Source organism: Lissotriton helveticus, chromosome 5_1 (assembly GCF_964261635.1).
Source record: "Lissotriton helveticus chromosome 5_1, aLisHel1.1, whole genome shotgun sequence".
In the NCBI taxonomy this organism is placed as follows: domain Eukaryota; kingdom Metazoa; phylum Chordata; class Amphibia; order Caudata; family Salamandridae; genus Lissotriton; species Lissotriton helveticus.
In genome coordinates, this window is record NC_136065.1 from 378,880,734 (window position 1) to 378,892,877 (window position 12,144).

Genomic DNA, 12,144 nt, shown 5'->3' on the forward strand with positions numbered 1-12,144 from the left:
CCGGCGTCCACCTCCATCCTGGCACCTCAACGTGGTACTAGCACAACTCATGCGACACCCCTTTGAGCCTATTCATAGAGTGGATTTGAAGTTTCTATCCTGGAAGGAGTCTCTGCTATTGGCTTTAACATCAGCTAGAAGAGTCAGTGACATTCAAGCTTTCACCATAAATCCACCTTTTCTTCAGTGCACTGCGAACTCGGTAGTGCTACGCACTAATCCCAGCTTTATGCCAAAAGTACCTTCGGACTTCCATCTCAACGAGCCAGTCATTTTAAAGACTTTCTTTCCTAATCCGCAATCTCCTGCGGAAAGGACTTGTCTCAAGTTCTATTTACAACGGACCTCTACGTTTCGTAAAATTGTCCAATTGTTTGTTGCCTATGGAAGAATACCGCAAGGACACTCAGTATCAAAACAGACCATAGCTCGTTGGATTTCTGGCACCATTTGCTTCTCCCATCACGAAGCAGGAAGACCTTTGCAAACAACTCCAAGAGCACATGCTACAAGAGCGGTCTCATCTTCTACTGCTCTCTTTGCTGGTGTGCCTCTTCAACAAATCTGCAGAGCGGCGACTTGGTCCAGCAGACACACTTTTACCAAGCACTACTGTTTGGAGGCTGCCATCAATGCAGATACGTCAGTGGGACAAGCGGTTCTCGCAATCTTTTTAAATAGGTGAGCCTCTGTTCTTCCGCCTTTTCTGTACTGCTTCTCAGACACTTACTGTCATGCCTATATATATATATATATATATATATATATATATATATATATATATATATATACATACATATAAATATATTTATATATATTCAATAGCAGTATTCGGGTTCTCCCGGAAAAAACGCCCTTCCTCTGGTGGCGCGCAAACATCGGCAGAGCCACGGCCAGCAAAAGTATTTCTGCACAGTTCCAAATAATAGAGCACTCTTAGTAGGAATAATAGTGATCAGAAGGTCTTTATTTTTATGTCGTAACGCATTTCAAGAGGTGTGAGCAAGGGAGCCGAGTCTCTTGAAACGTGTTACAACATCAAAATAAAGACCTGCTGATCACTATTACTCCTACCGAGAGTGTGCTAATATTTGGAACTGTGCCGAAATATATATATGTATATGTATATATATATATATTTACATAATAGCATTGCCCTGTATTTGAAAGCATACATATATTTATGCATAATTGTAGCATTCTTAGTATGTTATTGCATAATGTTTTTTATACATATGTTTATGTTACGAATAGCGTCTTCCAAGTATTATTTGGGTACTGCTATCTACTCTGATTCAGGCATGTGAATCTATTGTTCTTCTCCAGCAACCCAGTGCTGGAGAAGAACAATAGTTAGTTACCTGTAATCTGTGGTTCTCCAGTATTAGTGTCTTTCATAGATTCACATGCAACCCGCCCATCTCCCCTCAGAGGCTGTTTATGCTCCTATCTCTTTGTTACACACTTGTGCGAGAAAATCTGAGAGCCTGAGCCTCTGAGGAGAACATTCTGATGGGTGCTGTCGCCTAATTGTCTGCAGTTTGGACAATGTACAATGACTAGGATAGTCATAGATGTGGAACTTTTTTCCCTGTAGCTTTGGGCTACTTTACTTCCTGGTTTTATGTTACCAAGGTTTTTGGTTATTATGTGCATAATTATTGCTTTTTTATGTACCGTGGGACTCCCACTCCAACGACGGGGAATGATTCAGGCATATGAATCTATGAAAGACACCAATACTGGAGAACCACAGATTACAGGTAAGTAACTATTGTTCATTTAATAAAAATGGTGATATTGCCGAAGCTCACATTTCTTTTTAACTGCATATCTCTTACGTTCCCGAGCAGTTTAATAGACAAAATACATGGTAAATTGGGCAGTTATGTTTGGGCAGATAGGGTAGCACGTATGTCCTGGAAGAAATTGCTATGCAAACTAGCAGAAGGAGGCCTTGCACTACCAGACCTAAAACTATACTGTACGGCATTCCAGTTTAAAAATTGCAGGGTCTTACTATGTACACGTGGCACAGGGTGTGGTGGGGGGTTTGTGTGAGGAGATGATTAAAGAGTGGGGTGGGAAGAGGTTTCTGTTTAACTTTGGTGCAAAGAATTTTTTTTTAAAAGTAAAGCTAAAGACGTTGAAGGCAGCCCTGATTTTGTGGGTAAAGATCAGGAATATATTAGGAATCGGTTATTACTCAGGAGGGGATCCAATTTGGGACTCATCCGGCATGCCGGAATGTTTGCAGGATCAATTGAGTGGCCCACTAAGGAGGGAGGAATAGAGGTTTGGGGGGAGCTGATAGTGATGAATGAAGTGGTGCCATGGAAAATACTATGGAGTAAGACAGGGGGATCTGTGTCTCGGTTTAAATTTCTCCAGCTGAAGTTCTAGGGGGAGGCGAATAGGCATGAAACCATGGGTTTCTGGGAGTTCGAAAAAAAACTACAGAACTAAACCATAGTGAAGAAAGAAGTAAGTGGATGGTACCATACATTATTGACTTTTGAGGAGAAAACACTTAAAGCCCCTTATGAATTATGGGATGAAGTGATGCAGATCTGAGCCACAAAAACTATGGCACCTCTCTTTTAAGCTACTCTATAAGACAGTTAAACCATCGATTTTAAAGAGGAACCACTTCTTAACGGCAAATAGGCTTTATTGGACACCACGCAAATTAGCAAAGTTTGTTACTGATGCTCCCCCCAAATGTTGCAGGTGCGGAGTAATGAGCGCCGACGACAGGCATATGTTTTTTGAATGCCCTCAGCTATAGAAATACTGGTCTGTAGTGGAAAAGATAATTAACAAAATCTTAGGCACAAAAATTAAAGTAAGCCTTTTATTAATAATGCTGGGGGTAGAAGATAAGCTAAGTAGACCCCTCACCAGTGATAAACAGGCCCTGCTCTTCTATCTAATTCTTCTCGCTAAGCGTGAAATTTGTAAATAAAACTGGGGGGGTCGATTCTTAGCAGCACCAGTCCAGGCAGCACGGGAGGGGGATGTATGACGTTAAAACGCATACTTTTACAACGCATACCGTTACAACGGGACTTTTACAACGCAAATACTATTACAACGCATGTATTTACAACGCATTTTTTTACAACGCAGGTACCTTTACAACACATACCATTACAACGTAAGTATTGGTAACTATATAATTTTTTTAATTGTATATTATTTAAAATTAATATAATTTAATGTAATTGTATTTAATTTAATTTAATTTAATTTAATTTCATTTAATTAATTTAATTTAAATTTAATTTTATTTTATTTTTACCTTGTACCCCTTTACCCAAAAACCCAAAACTGACCCTGAACCCTAAAAATATCCCTTTACCCAAAAACCCAAAACTGACCTTGAACCCTAAAAATACCCTTTTACCCAAAAACCCAAAACTGACCCTGAACCCAAAAAATACCCCTTTACCCAAAAACTGAAAACTGACCCTAAACCCTAAAAATACCCCTTTATCCAAAAACTGAAAACTGACCCTGAACCCTAAAAATACCCTTTTACCCAAAAACTGAAAACTGACCCTAAACCCTAAAAATACCCCTTTACCCAAAAACTGAAAACTGACCCTAAACCCTAAAAATACCCCTTTACCCAAAAACTGAAAACTGACCCTGAACCCTAAAAATACCTCTTTACCCAAAAACTGAAAACTGACCCTAAACCCTAAAAATACCCCTTTACCCAAAAACTGAAAACTGACCCTGAACCCTAAAAATACCCCTTTACCCAAAAACTGAAAACTGACCCTAAACCCTAAAAATACCCCTTTACCCAAAAACTGAAAACTGACCCTGAACCCTAAAAATACCCCTTTACCCAAAAACCCAAAACTGACCCTGAACCCTAAAAATACCCCTTTACCCAAAAACCCAAAACTGACCCTGAACCCTAAAAATACCCCTTTAAAAAAACCTAACATATAACATTTTAAATATAATTATATACTTACCAATACTTACGTTGTAATGGTATGCGTTGTAAAAGTACCTGCGTTGTAAAAACATGCGTTGTAAATAAATGCATTGTAATAGTATTTGCGTTGTAAAAGTTCCGTTGTAATGGTAGTGCGTTGTAAAAAATGCGTTGTAATGGGTGTATACCACGGGAGGGGTATCGGCTGAGCCCCACAGCACCTCACTGTCATATTTGAGCCCACCGAGCGCCGTGAGGGAAACAGCCGGCAACTCGGACCCAGACTACATTCCCCAGGTGCCCCGGTGGCATAGGCGCACCTGGGATGTCACAGCCTGCGCCAGGAGGCGCCTACATTCATCGGAGCGCCGACAGCTCCTTGGGGGTCCAATCTTAGCAGCACCAGTCCAGGCAGCACGGGAGGGGTATCGGCTGAGCCCCACAGCACCTCACTGTCATCTCTGAGCCCACCGAGCGCCGTGAAGGAAACGGCCGTCATCTCGGACCCAGACTACATTCCCCAGGTGCCCCGGTGGCAGAGGCGCACCTGGGACGTCACAGCCTGCGCCTGGAGGCGCCTACATACATCGGAACGCCTCCTGTCCCCGCGGGACGCGCGCGGGACCGCCGGGCCCTCTAATGCCCTCTCGAGCTCTGAGGAGGACGGGACGGGCCACCTCCCTTGGCACCCTGACAAGAGAAGGTACAGAGATCTACTCTACACATTGACTTTCCATGGACATCTTATCTCCCCGTTAAAGACATTAATATTGATCATATTTCATCAATCATGACACGCAAGGGGGCTTACAAAAAATCAATCCCACAGCGGGGCCCGGGGCAGGGGATGGAAAAGCAAATCCCGTGTAGGAGGATACTGCCCACTCTAAGTGAAGTAGATATTGATGAATCTCGCCAACCCCTAGATACTACGTAATCTCCCCCATTAACCCCGGATAGTCCGCAAAACTTGTCTTACTGGGAGGAATTAAATGCTTTGTGTGGTACTAAGTTCGCTCCAGTAGTATCCCCCTCCCCTGTAAAAGGCTCTAGTATCGACACCCCCGTTGGCAGACTGTGTGAACCATCCCTATCATCTAAGGAGGTCAACACCCAAGCTGCTGCACTGCCTCAGGGCCCAAGCGCTAAAAGGAAGCATGACGGGGTTAATGACTATGGAAATCAACCTAAAATACAAAAACTATGATTTGGTCCCTCATCGCCCGCCATTAACTCCAACTTATCTAAGGGGGATGCTGAAAGTTTGGATGACCAAGTATCATCGCCCCAGTTGCCACTACTGTTCCAGTTCGAGCAAATGTTAAGATCTATAATAGCACACTTGGTAGAAAAAATTAATATCCTGGGGGATAGGCTGACAAGTATAGAGACAACCATTAAAGTCAACTCTTCACCTCCTATAAAGACGGTAATACCCAATTGTTCCAACCTACCCACTGCACCCGAAGTGCCTATGCCAATTAATTCCAGAAAAAATGTCCCAACTGAAAGTCAAACTCCTAACATACCACCCCCAACTGTTACTAAAATTGCCCCCAAATCTGTGTTAACTAACTACACTGTTGCCAGAGCGGAGCGAAACAGAGGAGCATGTATACATTTACCTCCGGAAGCCGCCCCCTTTGTGCTTGTTCTTTCAGGAATACCGGCACCCACTTATGGGAAACCCGAAAGACATCAGGACCTATTAAATAAGGTCATATTTTGGTTAACTAAAAATAGACCCCTGCTACCCAATCAAGATGGTGGAATCCTGAGCGTTAGAAGGGTGGGCTGGTTAGGGTCACTACCTAAAGACATCCCTGGGGACCTAATTCTAGTTAAATTTAGGAATTGGAACATTGTCCCCCATCTACGATCCTCCCAGCCCCAAGAAGGAGATGGCCCCATTTCCATTTGGGACTTGTATGATTTTTACCCAAGTACCCCACATATCCCCCTACTAAGATCAACAGCAGTACACAAATATTTGATGGGAAGGGGACCTCGTGCTTTTACTGGTAGTAGCTCTCCTGCCCTCAATAGATTTGATTTACTGTATAAAAATTGTAATTTCTGAAGACCCCTTTATAAAGGGACAAGCTTACGTATTAACTCAGACGGTAAATGCTAATTTTATGTACAGTGCGATATAATTAAGGAAATGTTCCAACAGGCTGGGCACACGTCCTTTTTAACTTGTAGATATATTATTGTATGTATGTTCCTCTGTTTTTATTCTAAAATTGTTTTTTTATTTGTATGCTTTTATGATTTTAAATCAAAATCGAATAAAGCTAAGTGACTGACTGACTGTAAAAAAAACTGATCGAAGCTGCCCCACCCCAAGGGATAGACTGGTTACAAGCAGTAAGAAGAACGTCTAAGTTGGACATTGATCTGGAGACCAATATTCATTCGAAGATTTGGGTGGCTTTCCAGAATTGGAATGGTTTTCTAAGTATGAAACCCCTTCAGTCCAATGATTACACCTGCGTGGATCGTGCAGCCAGGGCACTGGATGGGCACGAGAGCAGGGGCTGTTGAACTATCGCAAAAGCCTGGGGAAGTATAGATCAGGTGGCAGACTGTTATTTGCATACAATGGTGGTAGGAGGACAACAACAAAAAAAAGCTTGCCAGAACCTGATGGACGTTCTGGGGGTAGTAGCGCCGAGTGAGCATATCAAGATGGAAACACATGATACATGGGTAAGTGATCCACATTGTCTATAAGAAATAACGCTCCAAATGGGGGGGGGACATACCCAGGAAAGTGAGGGGTCTCATTTGGGAGAACCGGACCTAGGGTTATGACATTTTTCTGGCCGAAAAGGATTGGTCACTTGAGTTCGTAATGGATTGCGCAATGGGAGAAGTTATTTTACCTGCTTTTCCTGGCCTTGTACCAGAATCAGTTAAAAATTCATACGCGCAGGATTGTCCGTTAGCATTAGCTCCTGCACGAAATTCCATTAAAATCAATTCAACTACCACAGAAACAATACTCGAATAAACATGAAGCAAAGAAACACGTCAGGGAGATCTTAGATCAACTTGAGTACCAGGGTGTAATAGAGAATTGCACCTCACCTCTGAATAATCCTTTGTTTCCCACAATCAAACCCAATAATTCATATTGTCTAGTATTGCATTGTAGACATTTAAATGCATCCACAAATACATTTGCATTACAGAATGCTCACAATTCAGCACTAATGAATAACATTGTGCGGATGAAATAAAGAACAACACCCAACACCTTAAATGTATTTTTCTGCAAAAACAAAGCACCTGGAAGCAGATATTTGACCACATTTTCAGCGCTAGTCTCTTAAAGCCAACTTTGTCGATTACCCCAGGGATATAAGAACAGCCCAGTGTTGTTGTCAGCCAGGGTAACAGAGTTACTTTTGATGAGGAGGCATTATCCTATGTAGATGATAACTATCTGATGGATGATAAATACATTGAAAACATGGCCAGGGTGAACCACATAATTCTTGGGTTTGCTCAGCTGGGTTACATATTTAATTTCAAAAAATCAAAAATTTCCCACCTCAGTGTCCTATTTTTAGGGTATGAGTTGTCAAGTGAAGGCAAAAGCCTGGCAACACATTTTTACACAAATGTGCACTACTCCAACCTCCAACAACTCTGAAACGACTACAATCCATTTTTGGGTTTTTTAATTTTGCCGGGACATACATTTTGGATTATGCGGAAAGGGTAAAACCTTTCAATGACTCAATTAGACCTGATTTTCAGCGCAACATTGGACACAGGAACATACTTATATTTTACGTTCTGTACAAACTGACATGCTAGCTTCAAGGCATTTGCACACACGTGTCAGCACAACCAACCTGGTGATCCGCATAGTCTCTAGACCAACCAGGTACACCTACATTACTTTTAATGAAGGTGATACAGTACCTATTGCATACAAATCACATTTGTACACAAATGATAAATGCATTTTGCACCAACAGAAAAATACTCATTGCAGTACAGACTGCTATAGTAAGAGAGAGAGTCGTAGCGCTGGGGAAATGCATAATTGTTGTAACCCCAGTATCGCCCTTGGAGGCAGTTACGAAGGCAAGCATTCCAAATGCTACAGCACTACATCCACAATGTCTCTGTCACTGCAACAGATGTAGATTACAGATTTGATTCTACATTACAAAAACAAGCATTCCTGCAGTATGAACAAGAATATCCTCTACCAAATGAAATAATCCCTCTAGATCAATAAGAATGTATCATTTATATCGATGGATTTGTCCAGCCGGCCGTAGGTACGAAATAGCAATATTCCACAGCATGCACAATTGTAAAAGGGCACATGCAGGAGGGAAAGTTTATCCCTAGAAGACACACACACAGTCTCTAGGAGACTGCATGGCAAAGCTGACAGAACTGAAAGCCCAGATACTGGCACTACAAAATATGGATCCTGAATTCCCCAAATTCACAGTGGGAGATTGCTTTTACTGTGTTCAGTCCTATAATGAATAGTTACATTATTTGCGCCAAAATGGATGTAGGGATTTCAAAGGTTGCACAGTGAAGCACAAGATGCTCTGGGAACAAGTGGCGAAGCTGAAAGAAGGCCTGCCACTGGCTCATGTTATTCATACATTGAGTCATCAACGTGTTGGCCTTCACATTGAAGGGAATTCCATGGCAGATGAAGATGCCAAGGTGACAGTTCGTACTGCTGCTGTTGCTGGAATAACACCCTCTAGTACAAGAATAGATGGAGCAAGTATGATAGCTGTTAATGCCACGCGCAACAGCTCAGCCCTGCCAAAAGGTTTTCCACTCAAGTACTCCTACAAGTTAGATGCACAAAACATTCCACATGCTCAAATTCATGGAGCGGGGAATAGAGTAATATCAAACACTGATCGCAGATTGGGATTAATACTAGCTGCATATGAGGGTCTGGGTTCAGCCCGGGCAAGGATTACTGCTATAGTTTTACTACTAAAGCAGCGCTATTGGTAGGCAGGCCAAAGAAAACAGAGCAAGGACTTTGTCCTCAAATGCGACATCTGCAACAGATCAAGGGCTCCATCACAGCACGTCCACCACAAACACCTTTATTGTTCTCATACAAACCTCTTGAATGTGTATATTTGTATCACTGTGGCCCCTTACACTCTGACGGGCCTACAAGTATATCTTGGTGGCAGAGTATTCATGCTCTAGATTCCTGTGGGTTTGGCCCCAGCGCTCGGCTGACTCTCGAACTGTTATAGAGGATTGGCAAGTCTTTATCGAGACATATGCAATTGGCACACTACATTCCGACCAGCGCCCGGCGTTTAGCTCCCGGTCTTACAAAGAAGCCATGGGACGTTTGGATGTGGACTTGCGGTACTCCTCCCCCTATCATCCTGAGGGAAATAATGTGGTGGAATAGAAAAACCGTTACTTAAAGCAGTCCTTAACTGCAAGGGTATTAGACTTGGGTGGTAGTTGGGTAAATCACCTATATGGAGTCCAGGGGGCACTTATCAACATGCCAAGAAAATCCCTGGGGATTGTACACCTTATGAGCTCCTGTTTGGGGTTAGAATGTGGGTACCCGACCTCAACACTATTTGACCTCAATAATCATTTGGATATTTTACAGGACCTAAAAGAATACAGAGCTTTACAAAACAACATCCAAGTAAAATGCACCACCACTGGGTAAGTGAAAACGGTAACAGCAAGACCTGACTGGGTCCCGAGATTGGGGACCTGGTCAAAAAGAAAATAGTGGACAAGAAAGAATTTGGGCCATCATACAGAACGCCTGTACTTGTTCTAGCTGTTGAAGGAACCAGAACTGTCCTTCTTCCGCCTCTTGCTTACCGTCGAGACAAAAGGTTTGTCTCAATTGATCTGATCAAACCACACTATGTGGCCTTTTCTCAACAGTAGGCCACGTGGGCCCCTGGGTAGCCACCGCACTCCTCTCGCTACCATACAGGAAGTTCAGATAGAAGCTTTAACAATGACTTAGAACTCTACTTTTCAAAGAGAGGCGATTAACGAAAATTAGATGATGCTTCTCCCTATTGAAACAACTACAACTATATAGTCAACAATTAATGAAATTTCAATTTGAAAAATGTACGATGTCGATGTCAGCATGCCACAGATCGAGTCATCTCCCAGTTCTACAAAACCTGCAGAGCTGCCAAGAATAGAACTGACGGAGTCTGGCTACTTTGTGCATTAGGATGATTTTTCATCAGATCCAAGTGAACCTGAGCTGCCGACACCTCCTCTTCCTTTCAAGCTTCGAGTTTATGCTTTCTTTTTCTGGCTGAAAAAAACATACTTCGTTGTTCCCTGGATACATCTATGAATTACACTTGGCTTACTTTTCCTGCTACTATGGATTGGTTGGGTAACTGTCTTTTTTCTACTTCTGTATGGACACTATCTCCCAGAACGCTCTGCAGTCCAACACGTGAACTTGGTTCTAAAATCATATGAATCATCACACCGTGAACTAAGAGACTTGCCCTTGGTGAACATTACAGCGGTTCCAGTTCCTGAAGGAATTGTATGCAACAGGGAATTGTATGATGTGAATGGTCCTACTGAACTTTTGCAAATTCCATATTTGTTTAAAATTTCTTTATATTATATAATCACCTCTACTACTTTCACTGATTGGGACATTGAAACTGTGCATAATTGGCTTTCAGATTTAGAGCAATCAGCTTCATTTTCTAATGATGAATTGTAACATGTTTTGTTATCAACATTTTGGTCACCATTTTTTACACAAAGCTAGTATCCCACGTGCTGTTTACAATTACACCCAATGGGAACACTGCCTAACACCACCGAAAGGTAGTTCAAAAACATTTGCACAAAAGTTTGCATATTTTTCTGGTTTTGACACATCAGACCCAGCCTCTTATTGCTATAGGCTTGCACCTACACCTGCAAAGAAGAAGATGCTCGCAAACACCAAGCAGATTTACTCTGCTTCCTTTATTTCCCAACTGTCTATACAGGGTTTCGACTTTTGGAAAGACACAATAGACACAAAGTCTATATGGGGAACAAGAGATTGGCAGATTGAGGGACAAGAGTCCTCATTCAGCGCATGCCTCATACCACATCAAATGATTTTCCTGAATAAAACAGTGCAACAGACTTCCTGTCTTGGTTTAGTTAAGGTGAAAGATTTGAACACACCTTGTATTCCCACATTTGCATGTTTTGAACTTTGGCAACAATATACAAAACACATTGAAGATATGCTAGATGCCATTCTCCGCAATGGATCATACATATATTAGACCCCGGTAAGCAGGGTTGGTTGGTTTGGCCTCTAGACACAAATAAATGTCAGTCTAGATTCCTGGGTAATACGGAAGGGTTTGAGATCAACAGGTCTGACCTGCGCTATGCACAATCAGAATACGCAAGGGTGGTGACATCATATAGTGTTGGGAAGTTATGCCTCAATTGGCTAAAGACCTCAACACTTTCCCAGGTGAAACAACACTCGTCCCTTATTGCTGATGACCTGGATCTCAGGGATTTTTTACTAGGTCTCAGAAACCTATGTCAAAAGTGCTTCTTGTCTAGTATATACAACGAGCTATGGAAGATTTCTCACCAGGAAGCTGCAGAGAGATTGTGCGAGATCGACAGGGTTAATTTGGAAAATGCTTTGGCTGTGATTGACAACAGAATGACCACATTGTCATCCAAAATGTATTCACTGGACAACATTGTGTGTTCTGCAATCAACATAATTCAGCAGGACATGTCTATTTTACAACATGGATAGTAACAATTACGATCAATCGTAAAACTGAGCTGGATGTTACAAACACTACGCTCTGGTTACATGCTGTGGCGTTACATCAACACTACCAGCCTGTTTTCTGAATTTGATCTGCCTGAAAGGAAAATAACTATGGCACGCAAAGATGCAAAATACACCATGATGCACATTGAAAAATTAGACCAATTACCTTTTACCGAGGCTGAGACACCATCCACAGACTGGATTATCCATGGTTAAATCACCCTATGTGTCATGACCTTCCAATTCCAATATTGTCTCCAATGGCAAAAGGTAGGCAGACACAAAGCACTATGGGAAGGTTATGTGCGCAAGTACTGGGAATTACCGTTCAGGTTTAGATGCAGGAAAGGGGACACAG